At 44.0% G+C, this 13908-nt stretch overlaps 1 protein-coding gene across 1 annotated transcript in view; it reads left to right on the top strand.

Annotated features, from left to right (window-relative positions):
• The first annotated feature begins 2032 nt into the window (after positions 1-2032).
• Positions 2033-13908, top strand: part of PP2D1 (protein phosphatase 2C like domain containing 1) — a 32541-nt gene continuing 20665 nt past the window's right edge. Inside the window, exon 1 of the mRNA XM_019508740.1 lies at positions 2033-2073. The gene's annotated coding sequence lies outside the window, so the exon portion shown is untranslated. The remainder of the gene's footprint in view (positions 2074-13908) is intronic.

Here is a 13908-nt window from a genome sequence, read left to right as displayed (position 1 = left end):
TGCTTAATAGATAATGAGAACAATAAATCTAACAGCCAGCAGTGGCTAGGGATACCGTTTCTATGGTAACTTTTGTAAACACCGGTTTCATTATATATGCAGAACTAAAGCTTAGTATTACTGAGGAATAGCTCCAAAAGCTGTGATAGGTAAGCTGTAATAATTTTTTCATTATAGAGCAGAACAAATGTGGTAGTATATCCATTATCTTCATTCAAATCTTGCCTTAAATACTCCATAAATCAAAGCTGAAAGCTAATTTGTATTGGTGATGGCCAAAATGTGCTGACCTGAGTCTATCTACTATTTTGGTCTACATAAAATATAAGGATTTACTAATTCCTTGGAAATGTTGGGTTGGCTCCTGAATTTTTGTTACATGTGGTAGCTGCACTGAAATCAATGTTGCTGTGATAAGTTACACCCCCATGATTCTGTATATGCATTATGAGAGCCCCTGTTGAAATGGTACCAGTGCCAGCCATATAAAGTATGCTTAAATGTATAACTTAAAGAATGGGGGTAGCTGCAATGCATAAGCTTGATGTGGGGGCTTTAATTCTAACTAGTTCTTGTACTTACTTATTGTCATCAGTAATGAAGTCTCTGTGGGCCTAATCAGACATCAAGCAGTATCTTTAACCCCATGCTGTCTTCAGTTTCTGTGGCTGGTTATCACAGTTGGCAGAATTATAACTAACTGATTCTGAAACTGAAATTTAGCAAGTAAGCACTTCTGGTGATGACAGGAACTGGTAGAATTCACCTAACTGCCTCTTTGCTATGGTTCTGATCCTACAGACACAAACATAAAGTTTGATTGATCACAGGAAGGCTACTCATATGCAATAAGTTAAGCATGGTCAGTTTTAACTTAGTAGGACTACAATGCAATATAAACATTGTTTTCATTACTAAGGTAAACACATAGGACTTTGACTAGAGAGAGAATCAGATCTGAAGAAGAGGAATGTCTTTGCACAGGCACTTGTCAGAACAGAATCATACTTTCTGAAGTACTTGATCTGCCTGTGAACTCGGGGATTAAAGGAGTTTGAGATATTTGTATTTATTATCGTTCTTGATAAGTGTGCTTTTGTCCAAATGCAGCTTGGTTTTTAAAAGAAAAATTGATGAAGTGTTATTGTGATACTCATGGGATATGAATAGACATCACAGTTGTCCCAGGAGAAAGCCTTTTATGCTGAGATCGTACAGACAGAGATGTCTGCTGTCCTGCTTCAAGTCCCTCTGAAGTATGCCAGATGTACTAACACTTTTCCCTGAGACATCCTGTTATACATATGTACAGTTATTGCAGTTCATTCTAGTGACAAGCCTGTTAGGCTGCATACTCTTGCTGGCTACACACTGGCAAAGGAGCATCAATGCAGCTTGGAAGGGTGATGTGTAGATGACTGCCACTTCTGTTTGATCCAGGTCAAACCCCAAGACAATCAGTTCAGAGTCAAATGACAGATCTGACAGACATACAGAAATGTATCTACATACATTTTTATGTATCTACAGACATGTAAATTCCAGGCAAATTATTAGGTGCATATGGAGTTTGTGTTCAGTTTACACAGGACACATTTTTTATTGGCTTCAGTAAAACTAAGTAAAAACTAAGAAAGAGCTTCAAAATTTGGCCCTAGAAATGCTGGACATTGTACTTTTCTCACACACATTGTTGACATCCTTAGGCAGTCAGCGGTTATACGTGTCACACGTAACGTGTGTAAGGTTGAGAAGCTGATTTTAGAAAATACTTAGCTTCACAATAAGGACTGAAAGATATGATCATCAGAGCCTTCCTATGTGTTGTATAGGCCTATATTTTTATCATCTCAACAGACTCCAAATGGTAAACTACCTCATTCAAGCATAATTAGTATTATTTTTCACCTTTAACTTTCTTTCTCTTCTCAGAGTTTCTTGTCCACAAAACACTTCCCAGAGACGAGCCTATGAACTCCACTTCATCAGCCTCCTGGATACCAAAAATCATGGACTATATACAGACATTGGATTTATGACACATTATAACCTGCCTGACAGCTGACTTTCCAGGTACTTCTACACTATTCATCCTCCTTCTCTCCCCCACACCCAGCGTCTCTCACTCATTGACTCCTCAATCTACATTTTCACTGACTGCCTATCTTGTATGCATACCAGCCCACCCTCTGGCTTTTTTACTTTTCATTCCATCCAGGAAGAGCGCACATCAACTGCTGAAACTTCCTTAGCCTGACAAAGGGTTTTTGAACCGGAAAGCTTGCTTAATAGTTGTTTTCCAACTATTTAAGTTGGTCTAATAGAAGATATCAGATTCACTCAAAGAACTTGTCTGTCTATGTCCTTAGACCAACACGGCTACAACCTACACCCTTGCCCACTCTGCTGCTCTTTCAAATATCCTCTTCTCTCTTCTCCCTGCTCCTGTTCTACTGCTCTTACTACCATTATTAGGTTGCTACTTTGGGAGTTGAAGGTTTGGGAGCAAGGGACTAGGTTAAGCAAAGACCAGATGATTATTACTGTAAATGCCCCTGAGTCTGCATGCAGATGATAAGAGAGTAGCTTGACAGATAACAGAGCCAGTGCTTTGAGCTGTCAGACTCACACTACAGCTTTAGAGCATTGCACAGTTTCACCAAGGGATTAATTATATCATTGCAGCTGCTATATCAGCCTTTGCTGTCTATACTGGCACTTTAGTGGTGCAGGATGGCACAGAATTTGCAATTGCTCATAGCCAGCACCATGCCACAAATGTTATGAATGCTAGTGCCTCACTGGGAAGCAGTTGTGTGATATGTATGCTACAAGGTTACAAGAGTGGTTGCAATTGCAATACACATTCAAGCATGGGCAGTACATTTCTGTCCCACTTCCAACCTATTTACTGCAAGCTGAACAGAGCACTACTCAAAAGGAGGGAGTGTGTATTGATGTGTTATAGATATATAAAAGAGGCGGAACCAAAGGAAGGACAATATTGTGGGAAGAAATTGGGAACAAAGAAAAAGGCAGGAGAAAAGAGAAGAAATGGTGAAGAATGAGGAAGGGAAGACAATACCAATAAGAGGAAATTAGTCATTGCTGAGGGAGTGTTTTCCACATCACAGACTAGGGAGTAATACAAATACTGTGTTATATTACTGGGTGGAGATATTGTGAAGACAGTATTTAGTGAGAGACTATGACATCAGGGTTACATCACCCACTCACCTCATCCTAATCATGGTATAGGCAGCATAAGTTACTCAGTCAATCATGTTTCCTGTGTCTGGCTTAATTGGAGTAATTTACTTTGTCATGTCCACACATTGAGAAGAAGTTTGAGAAAGGGTGTTCTGCACCAGAGTTAGCACTTTAAGTGATGGGAGTGGTAGGTAAGTAAGAAAAAAACATAAACATAGGGGAGAAAGAAATGACATGTTAAAGAAATATGATTTCATATATGGCTCTTTCATTTGGCTACAAATTAGATTTTTTGGCTTCTGTTTAATTAATGGCATGTGTATCAATTGGAAATGGCAAATGGTATCTCACTTGACCCACAGTATAGACAAACTGCAGCAATGAAAGATATATCCCAAAATGTACTATTTATACTATTGTACACATTTTGCAATATTGACTTCTGGTTTCAGACAATGATCCAAAATCCCATAGTCCAGTCCTGCAACACTTATGCATGAATAACTCTGCTCAAGTATGGAATGCCATGGAAGCTATGTAGTCTATCTTTTATAGTAATAACATGACCACAAATTAACCAATGGGGTCCCAACTCTCAGCTGCACAGAAAACATTATAAAGTTTGTGCCTTTTAAGTGCTCTTTGGTTATGTCTACATGTTCATTAATGCACTGTAATTACAGCACATTAAGTTTAGTACCTATAACAACAGGCACTAGCTTAATGCACTGTAATCAGTGCTACTACACACTAGCACAGATGAACGCTTTTTGTGTGATGCTTAATGCACATTGGACAAACCTGCTGTGCATTAGCACATTAGCATGATTTTTTTCAGCTGCACTAATGTGCAGTAGAATTAGTCCAATGGGCATTAAAATCTCATATAGATGCACCCTTTGACATTATCTTCACACATTAATTTAAAAATTTAGTCAGTATTTTAAATTGGGCTTTTTTCTCTGCTTCTATTTTTAGTTTTAAACACTTAGCAGTATCCAATTTTGGCTTATCTATTCTTGGTAGAGCACTGAACTGGTACAGGGAGGGATATTACAAAAAGCTGGAATTGTAAGTTTTATCAAGCCTTTCCCTCTCAATTTAGGACAGAGAAAACTGTAATTCAGTGTCATTAAATTGTATTGTCAATATCCGACTGAAGTTCCTCAACCCTCCAACAAAAATGGGCAAGTCAAAACCTTATATTTTTAATGCAGGAAAATAGAACTAGATGAGGGAGGGGAGAATGAGTCAATCAATATTTACACATCATAAAGGAGGAAGAAAGAGCATGAGCTCCCCCCCACCGCCACCATTTTTTCCTTTAAAACTGCTCTAGGCATTTGTAGGCATAGTATGGGTAGATCTTAAATCATATAACATAATATCAGGGCTGCCTGTATAAGAAGCACAAACAGGAAGAAAAAAATAGTTGAGACTCTAGTTGCAACATTCAGTCAGATTGCAAAACCTGTATATTTAACATGAGGTTCTGTTCTATTATACCGTATGTTACATGTGTGAATAAACCAGGAATAAAAACACTACACATAGATATTGTCTATTGTCTTGGATTCGTGATTTAGCAGCATTTCACACATATTGACATGGATGTAAATGACATATATAGTGCAAGACAGTAAAAAATAAGGTTGCTGTGGCCAAGATAGTTTTGTTGTTGAAATCAAACTTATTTTGGTAAACTTTAAAATATTTAAAACTGAATGTAGTTTGTTTAAAAAAACGAATTGTCTTAATTATATAAAAAAGATAAGAAAAGGAGTTTGCTATGTTTGAAGCATTAAATTGTCCTAGCAGAGTTGTGACATTCACGTTATTGTGGTCAATATGGTGAGGAAAGACTAATTTTGGAGTTAACCCTGAAGTGTGATGCCTGTATCTCTACAGCTCTCAATCCATTGTTGTAAACTTAACAATAAGATAGTCAAACCAAAAATAACTTTAAATCTTTTTAGGTGAACTTGTGCCAACTATTATAGGGGACAAGCTTAAGTATATTTGACAATTACATTCAAGGTAAGCCAGCTGTAAAATATGCTAAATCAACATAAACTAGTGGCAAAGCTGAATCTCTAGAAGATTCACATGCTGCATAAGTTTATATTCCGAGTAGTCCTGCTGAGTACTAATGAGTGAATGAGGCCATGTCTCACAGGGAGATTTCACTAGTTAGACCAGCATAATTTTTATTTGGGTAGTTTATTCTGTTGTAAAAGCTTTTGTGGGCGGGGAAGGAGAAGGAAGGTGGCTTAGTTTAAATCCTTTATGACCAACATGAACTAATTCAAAAAGGTCTTTTAGTACCAGAATAAAAGTGTCCACATGTGGGCAGGAGGGAGGAGTATTATATCTATATAACTATATTGGTTTAAACTCGCATCTAAATTTATACAAGGAATGCTTTCTCGCTTAGATAAGACCTGAGGACCTTGTCTACATTACAGTTTCACACATTTTGTGTGTCTGCACACAAATTTCTCTGTGGTAGCAGATCCCTTTTCTACCAGCAAAGTTATGGCCCCTCTGCCAAGCAATATAAAACTTCAGGTTGCATCTTCTGCTGACTGCTACAGTCACCTCCCTAGCTGATGCATTCCCAAGGTGTGTTTGGGCAGCGTAGCTGCTGCAATACAGCTTCATAGATCCAGGAGAACTGCACACGTGTGTGCTGTGGCAGCAGCAGCTGCTGTGTGATGCCAGAAGCAGAGCTGAATTATAGGACTGTGCGAAATTTTGGCAGCCATTTCATTTTAGAGGTGTTTTGGGTCATTTTGGTGCCTGAAACATTGAATCCGAATTGAAACAGAAGGCTCAGAAATATCTTCAAAACAAAATGAGCATCTGAAACATTTTGGAAATGTTTCAGACATTTTTTGAGTTTTGAAGGTGTGTGCTGCTGCCCTGCCATGCGACAGCTCCTCGTGCTGGGGGTCTCCTTACCACCACTGCCCACTCCATGCTGCCCCAGTTATGCCGGGCTGCATGCGGTGGGCAGCAGCAGCAAGGAAACCCCAGCGTGGATCTCTGCTCCCTGCGGAGCGAAATTGTGCGGCAGGGCAGTGCTGGTCCCTGCCACATGACCTGACTCTGCAGGGAGGAGAAATCTGGGGTTGCATGGGGCTGACAGCAGTAGGGACAAGACCCCGGTGTGGCTCTCTGCTCCCTGCAGAACCAGGTTGTGCAGCAGGCTCGCTTGCTCTGTGCTGATTCCCTGCCACGCAACCAGGGATCAGAGACCTACATGGGGGTCTCCTCACCTGCACAGAGGGCAGTGGCCCTTCCCGTACCCCAGACGAGCCACCCACGGCCCTGTCCTGCTCCCTGCTGGGGCCCCAAGCCCCATCTGGCTGTTTGAAACAGATACAGAAGAGATTTGGCAGAGCTGAATCTCCAAAACAGATTTGGCTGGTTCAATTCCTCTGCTCCATGTTTAATTCCCCAGCCCCTGGTTCAATTCCCCAGCTCCCCGTTTGATTTGTCCGGGAGCTGGGGTCAGCTAGAGCCTGGCACCGCTTAGCCCCAGCAACCCGAGCTCCCAGACAGTGCTCAGTGCCCTGACAAGCTACGGGGCAGCTGCCGCACAGGTGCCAGGCGGGGAGCAATCCTCACTGACCTATGCTGCACAGGGAGGCTCTACCATGAGCGCCCAGAGGCCCCATTCGCTGTTTCTGCAGCCAGCGACTGTGGGGCTTTTTTTTAAAGTGCCAGGAGGCTGTGGCCAGGCAGGGATGGGGCTGGGCAGGGCAGCCACCGGAGCTTCTCCCCCAGCTCCCCTGGCTGTGCCTGCCTCTGCCCCAGCAGGGGGAGCTGCAGGGGCTCTATCCTGCTACCACTTGCTCAGCTGGCCCAGGGGGTGGTGCAATGTGGGTGCAGCTCACTCCGGGCGGCAACAGGGCATAGCCCCTGCTCCCAGTGCTGCCATGCCCACATCAGTGCTGGGAGTGGGGGCTCTGTCTTGCCAGCACCTGCCAGCTGGCATGGGAGGTGTGGGATGTGGGTGTGGCAGCACTGGAAGTGGGGCACAATGCCCTTCTACTGCTTTCCCCCTTCCACCTGGAGCAAACTGTGCCTGCATCCTGCCCCCTCCCCACCCGTCCCAGCTAGGCAAGCAGCTGCAAGGCAGAGCCCCCACTCCCAGCGCTGCCGCACCCACCTCCCACACTCTCCCACCCTGGCTGGGCAGCTTGTCCCAGTCCCAACCCCAACCCCAACAGACTTACCAGCTGGAGGCAGCTGTTAGCTGCCTGTTTAGTTTATGGCCGAATCTCCGAATTGGCCAAATCTTTTCCCAAAACTTTTCCGAATTGATTCAGATGCTTTGAATTGATTCAGAGCTTTTACTTGGTCTCCCAAGTTGATTCAGATTCAGAGATTTGGTCCCCAAATCAGGCTGAATCTCCTCTGAATCAAATCAGCTACCAAAGCTTTGCACAGCTCTACTGAATAAGTATAGACAAGGTTGAGGTCTTTGTAGGACAAGGGTCCAAGCATTTGCCTACAAAAGAAAAGTATACAGTTATAGGGTATTTAAACCAATTCAGCTATATTGGTATAAGCCCCATAAGAATATTGTTATTCTAGAATGAATGCTTTTGGTGGGGATGGAAAAGATATAAACTAAGCAAAGATGAATCCCTAACTTATTTAGAGAAATAAGGGATATAGTGGGTGTATCTACATGAGATGAATTATGGAACAATAGAGATAATTACTGTGCAGTAAGCAGCTGTGCCTACATGTGCAGGTGCGTACTGCTCAGTAATTGACTCTAATCATGAGTAAATTTGCTACCTGCAAATGCAAGTAGCAAATTTACTCGTGATTAGTAACTGCGCAGTAGCACATGTGTAGACCCCTGACAAGGAGTAGATGTGCTCCTGGGCAGCAAGGGGTGGGAGATTGCTCCCTGCCCCTGGGAGCTGCCTGCTGCCAGGGTGCAGGGACAATGTCCTCCTCCCCTGGCAGCAGGGAGCTCCCTGTCCCTACTTCATGATAGCGGGGCCAGCGCTGGGAGACCTTTATCTCCCAGTTTGAGTCCCATGGTCACAGGACTGGAGCTGGGAGATCCTTCTTTCTAAGTGCCAGCTCCATGGTTATAGGACCTGGGTTGGGAGATCCTTCTTTCCCAGTGCTGGCCCCATGATTGCGGAGCTGGCACTGGGAGAGAATGATCTCCCAGCATGACCCCATGACCATGGGGCTCAGGCTAGGAGATAAAGATCTCCAAGATCCCCCTGGCTGCTGCAGGGTGCTAGTGCAGGGCCAGCAGGGGTGGAAGCAGATTGCTGCCATGAGCAGCAAATCTGCTCCTGAGATCCTGCATGTGTAAACACCTGCCTGGGTCAGTTTACTCTAGAGTAATTTCATAGATTCATAGATGTAGGGTTGGAAGGGACCTACGTAGAACATCAAGTCTGACCCCCTGCCCTGGGCAGGAGAGAATACTGGGCTCCTGTGGCCCCAGCTAGGTAACTGTCAAGCCTCCTCTTAAAGACCGCCAAGGTAGGAGCCAGCACCACTTCCCTTGGCAGTTGGTTCCAGATCCTAGCAGCCCTGACTGTGAAATAGTGTAAAAATCCTGGACCCAGGGGTCCAGCCAGGAGCCTGGGCACACACCTAGGCTTGAACTTGCAACTCTATGGCCCTTCAGTCAGCACATTCCCCTTTTGGCCAAGACCAAACTCTCCCTAGTTTCTAGAATAAACTGAACTGGCATTATGTGTGTGTGTAGATGCACCCAGTGATAACTAGTTAAAATGTCCCATGGGCAAAAATACAAAGTATGTTTACACCCAGCTTTGAACTGGTTTAACAAAAACAATTTAAAACATTTAGTAAACAATTTTAGTTAAGCTGGGTAATCTCTGCATGTAGACCAGACTGTAGCAACTGTGCAGCAAATTTAGCCTTACATTAGCATATCTACACGTGTTGGGCCATGTATGGCACTACATTAGGCCTTCAGTTTAAAAATTGGAATACACTGAATGTAACCAAAGAAGTGTGATATCACTGTAATCATAGACTTCACCTTTTTTTTTTTTTATTTTCCATATGCCTATTTATTTCTTCTACACTGCTAAAGCAGCACAACCTTCTCAGATAGATTTATTGTGCTAGGGAGCTATCATCTCCTTCCCTACTTGTGTAATAGACTGAGAACAGTAACCTTCTGCCTCACAGCCACTGGAGATTGATTACTGTAAAACTACAGGCAATCTGCCTCTACTAATATTTTAGCAGAGGCTACTGACCACAAGTGTTTCTACTTATAACTTGTTAATTGATTTTGTCCCATCAAAATAATCAGAGGCACTAGTTTCTGTAAGATTTCTTCAAAAGTCTGTAGATTTTTATCACTGAAAATGTATTTTTAACTGTCTTGTCATTCTAAAATTAATGAAGGAAACACTCTTAAAACAAGCCAACAAACAAAACAAAAAAACCTCCTTTTAGAAACCAATCACGAACATTTTTATACCAAAAGGAGAGAATTCTGAGCAACTACCAAAAGGTTGAAATCAAGGAACAAGCAGCAGCTGCCAGTTAACAAATGATTCTGCTTAGTCCCAACAAATGTAAAATGTCAGCCCCCAGGAAAAGTATTTGTGGGGAGAAAAGTTCCTACAACCTGCAGTGAGAGCAGAAAATCATTTAAAAGTTGTTTTCAGGGTAAGTGTCTCACCACTATGTTAAAAGGGTGCATCTGAAAGTTATGATCTCAAGGGGAGATTAGCAGAGAAACTGTTTCTCACAATCTTACATACATATAATAAATGCTAATTTCATGCTCCTGCCTACAAAAATTGTCTCTTCCTATTTAAAAGATAGAACACTGTATTCTATAGCAAGCTGTGTTATACTCACTCTCCTTTGATATTCTATTATTGTACCTATATTGAGGTATCCAAAAATGTACATATTAGGGCCGTGCAAAATTTTGCCAGATGTTTCATTTCAAAGCTGTTTCGATGTGCTTTGAGCTCGAAACAAAAGCCTTCGAAACAGCTTTGAAACGAAATGAGGGCACTCAAAATGTTTCTAGTTTTGAAACATTTCCAGTTCTGAAGCCAGGCTTGGCTTCAGCACCAGTCCCAGGCGGGAGCAGCAGCCTCCTGTCATCCTGCACAGATCTGGGGGCCATGCCCCCAGGATTCTGGCACAGCCCTCAGCTGTCCTGGGGGGCGCTGGCCCCTGGATCTGCGTGCCAGATGACAGCATGGTGTTGCTGCTGGCTGGAGCCAGTGGCACCACCAATCTTCCCAGCACTGGGTGCAGGCTGTGTCCAGTGCAAGTTCCAGCCAGCAGCAGCAGTCTCCTGTGATCTGGCAGACAGATCAAGGGCCCGCCCACACCCCCAGGAGGAGTCCGGCAGAGCCCCACAGCCCTCCTGGGGGTGCGGGCCCCCGATCTGCCTACTGGATCATAGCACACTGCTCCTGCCACCTGGGACCAGCAGTGGGCACAGCCCACACCCAGCACTGGGAATACTGGTGCTGTCACCCGTGCAGCCTCCTGTGATCCGGCAGGCAGATTGGGGGCCCCCTGCACCATTGGGAAGTGTCCAGCAGAGCCCCACAGCCCTCCTGGGGGTGAAGGCCCCCAATCTGCCTGCCAGATCATAGGAGGCTGCTTCTGCCGTCTGGGACTGGAGGCAGCACCAATCTTTCTGGTGCTGGGTGCAGGCTGTGCCCAGCGCCAGTTCTAGGCAGCAGCAGCCTCCTGTCATCAAGCAGGCAGATCCAGGGCTGCACCCCCAGGAGGAGTCTGGCACAGCCCTCCTGGAGGTGTGGGCCCCCAGATCTGCTTGCCGGATGACGAGGCTGCCGCTGCCAGCAAGTGACAGTTTTGCTTGTCAGCACCTTGAGGTGCAGTTTCCCAGAAACCTCTGCACCTATCTCCTTTAAACTTGGCAGGCTCCATGCATTCAGAAGGGGCTACCATCCCTGCAAGTTTCATTTGAAACCGGCTAGAAATGACAATGTTATAGGCAGTTTTGTACTTCCCAATTATAGCCTATGGGTGAAACGTTGAAACAGTGTCAAAACAGCAAAACAGTTTCGATGAAATGAAATGGAACAATGCTTTCAAAACTAAATGAAACTTGAAATGAAACACTGTTCTGTCGCAACTTCAATACGGACGTCGAAGCGGAATGGTGCTGTTTCACATACCCCTGGTACATATGCACACAGTAGTTAAATTTATCTGAAGAGACTGCTACTGAAGAAGTCATGGCCTTTATATACGTAACATTGTAATAACATAAGCAGGGGAGAGAGTTCAAATGCTTTGTAATACTCCATCTGCTCTTTTTGAGATGTATGTTTGGAAATACTGAAACTTGCTCTGTATTTTACATTGATTAGATCTATAATTTCTTATCTGTTACATATTATAGGCACAGCAGGTAGTTCCATGAGCAGATAAGGCTGCCTGACATTTCCCTGTGTCTTTACTTATAGCTTTGCCAAACTTGAACTGTGGGAGCTGAAATTTTCTATGCCTCAGGCTGCATTCTTTTCTACTAAGATGATTCAGCCACTTCCAGGGCCAGGATTAGGGGGAAAAACAGGTTCAAAGCATGAATATTACCTGCCCCACCTCCAACCCCCTCCCCGCAAAAAAAGATATTACAATCCTTATAAATATTTTAGAGACACTGGAATGACTACATGCTTTGGAGCTGGACCTCAAAATTACCTGGAGATCTGCCTTTGTGTCAGGGCTGCACCAGTTGCCATGCCCATGTAAATCTGCCTGATTTAGGCTAAATTATAAATCTTTGAAAAATCAGTTGGAACATGCTTAGTAGAGGCTTGTTAAAGCTGGGTAGCTCTATTATCTATTTCTTCTGGGCTTAGCATGTTCCAGCCTGGATCAGCAGCCTTCACAAGTGCTACTGCTCTCAGTACAGCACCCACTAGGAGGACCTGGTAACAAGCAGATTGAGCATGTCTTACCTGCCACTGTACTGAATCTGGGAGCTCTGCTGAGAAGCACAATTTGCCCATTTACTCTTACTTCCCACAGGCCAAATCCCAGAAATTAAGTAAATGTAAATCACTTTAGGGCCATGAATATACAACCAAGACCAAAAGCATGAGTGGCTCTTGGGAGTGCAGTCATCACCACTCTAAAGAGGCTACATTGCCTATCTCTAATTACATACACCTTTTTTTTCCTAGTTCAAACCCTACAGTTGCATTTTCACACCTAGAACTGTTGTTAATGGGGTTCATGCCTTAACATGCACCAGGCCACAGGCACCTACATGCACAACCAAAATTACTGGGAACTTTCTTACCTCAAACAGGAAGGATTGAAAGTCCTCACACAGACATGGAATTATGAATGGAATAACAGAGACTTAGTGGGATAGATCCGATGACTGAGCAGGGGGTTGGAGACTGGATGACCTCCTGAGGTCCCTTCTAACCCTAATTTTCTATGATTAGAGCACTGCCATGGATGGGTATAAATTGTTCCGGATGGACAGGCAGGGGAGAAGAGGAGGAGGAGTTGTGCTGTATGTAAAATTGCTGTATGATTGGTCAGAGCTTCAGCACAAAACAGGAGATAGGCCTGTTGAAAGTCTCTGGGTTAGGGCCAGAGGAATAAGGGTGATGTCATGGTGGGTGTCTGCTACAGATCACCAAATGGGGAGGAAGAGGTGGATGAAGCTTTCTTTAAACAGCTAGCAGAAGATTCCTGATCACAGGCCCTGGTTCTCACTGGGGACCTCAATTACTCTGACATCTGCTGGGAGGGCGATATAGCAGTGCACAGGCAATCCCAGAATTTTTTGGAGAGTGGTGGGGAAAACTACCTGGTGCGGATGTTGGAAAGGCCAGCAATGGGCTGAGTTCTTGACCTGTTGCAAATTAGAACAATATAGCTAGCAAGTATGGCAGAAGCTCAGCTTGTCTTATCAGAGAACTCTTCAGTAAGCTAAAATACAAAAGGAAGCTTACAGTAAGTGGAAACTTGGACAAACAACTAGGGAGGAGTATGAGTATTGCTCAGGCATGTGGGGATGAACTCAGGAAGATCAAAGCACAATTGGAGTTGCAGATAGGAAGGGATGTGAAGGCTAACAAGAAGGGTTTCCACAAGTATGGAACAACAAGAGGAACATCAGGGAAAGTGTGGATCCTTTACTGAATGGGGGAGGCAACCTAGTAACAGATGATGCAGAAAAGGCTAAAGTGCTCAATCAACAGCCTTTTTACCTGTCTTTACAGGCAAGGTCAGCTTCCAAACTACTGCACCTGGCAGCAGAGTTTGGGGAGAAGGTGAGCAGCTGACAGTGGTGAAAGAACAGGGTTTGGACTATATAGAAGAGCTGGACGGGTACAAGTCCATGGGGTGGATGTGATGCACCCAAGAGTGCTGAGGGAGTTGGCGGATGTACGGAGCTACTGGCCATTATATTTGAAAATGTGTGGCAGTCAGGTGAGGTCCCAGGTGATTGGAAAAGGGCAAATATTGTGCCCAGCTTCAAGAAAGGGAAGGAGGAGGATCCAAAGAACTACAGACTGGTCAGCCTTAACCAGTTCCTGGAGAAATCCAGAAGCAGTGGATGATATACCTTGGTTTTAGCAAGATTTTGATATGGTCTCCCACAACATTCTTTCAGGCAAGCTAAGGAAGTACGGGTTGGATGAATAGACTGTA

Source organism: Gavialis gangeticus, unplaced genomic scaffold (genome assembly GCF_001723915.1).
Source record: "Gavialis gangeticus isolate Ggan-Ray unplaced genomic scaffold, GavGan_comp1, whole genome shotgun sequence".
Taxonomy (NCBI): Eukaryota; Metazoa; Chordata; order Crocodylia; family Gavialidae; genus Gavialis; species Gavialis gangeticus.
The sequence above is the reverse complement of the archived record's forward strand: the minus strand, read 5'-3'. Positions and strand labels throughout refer to the sequence as shown.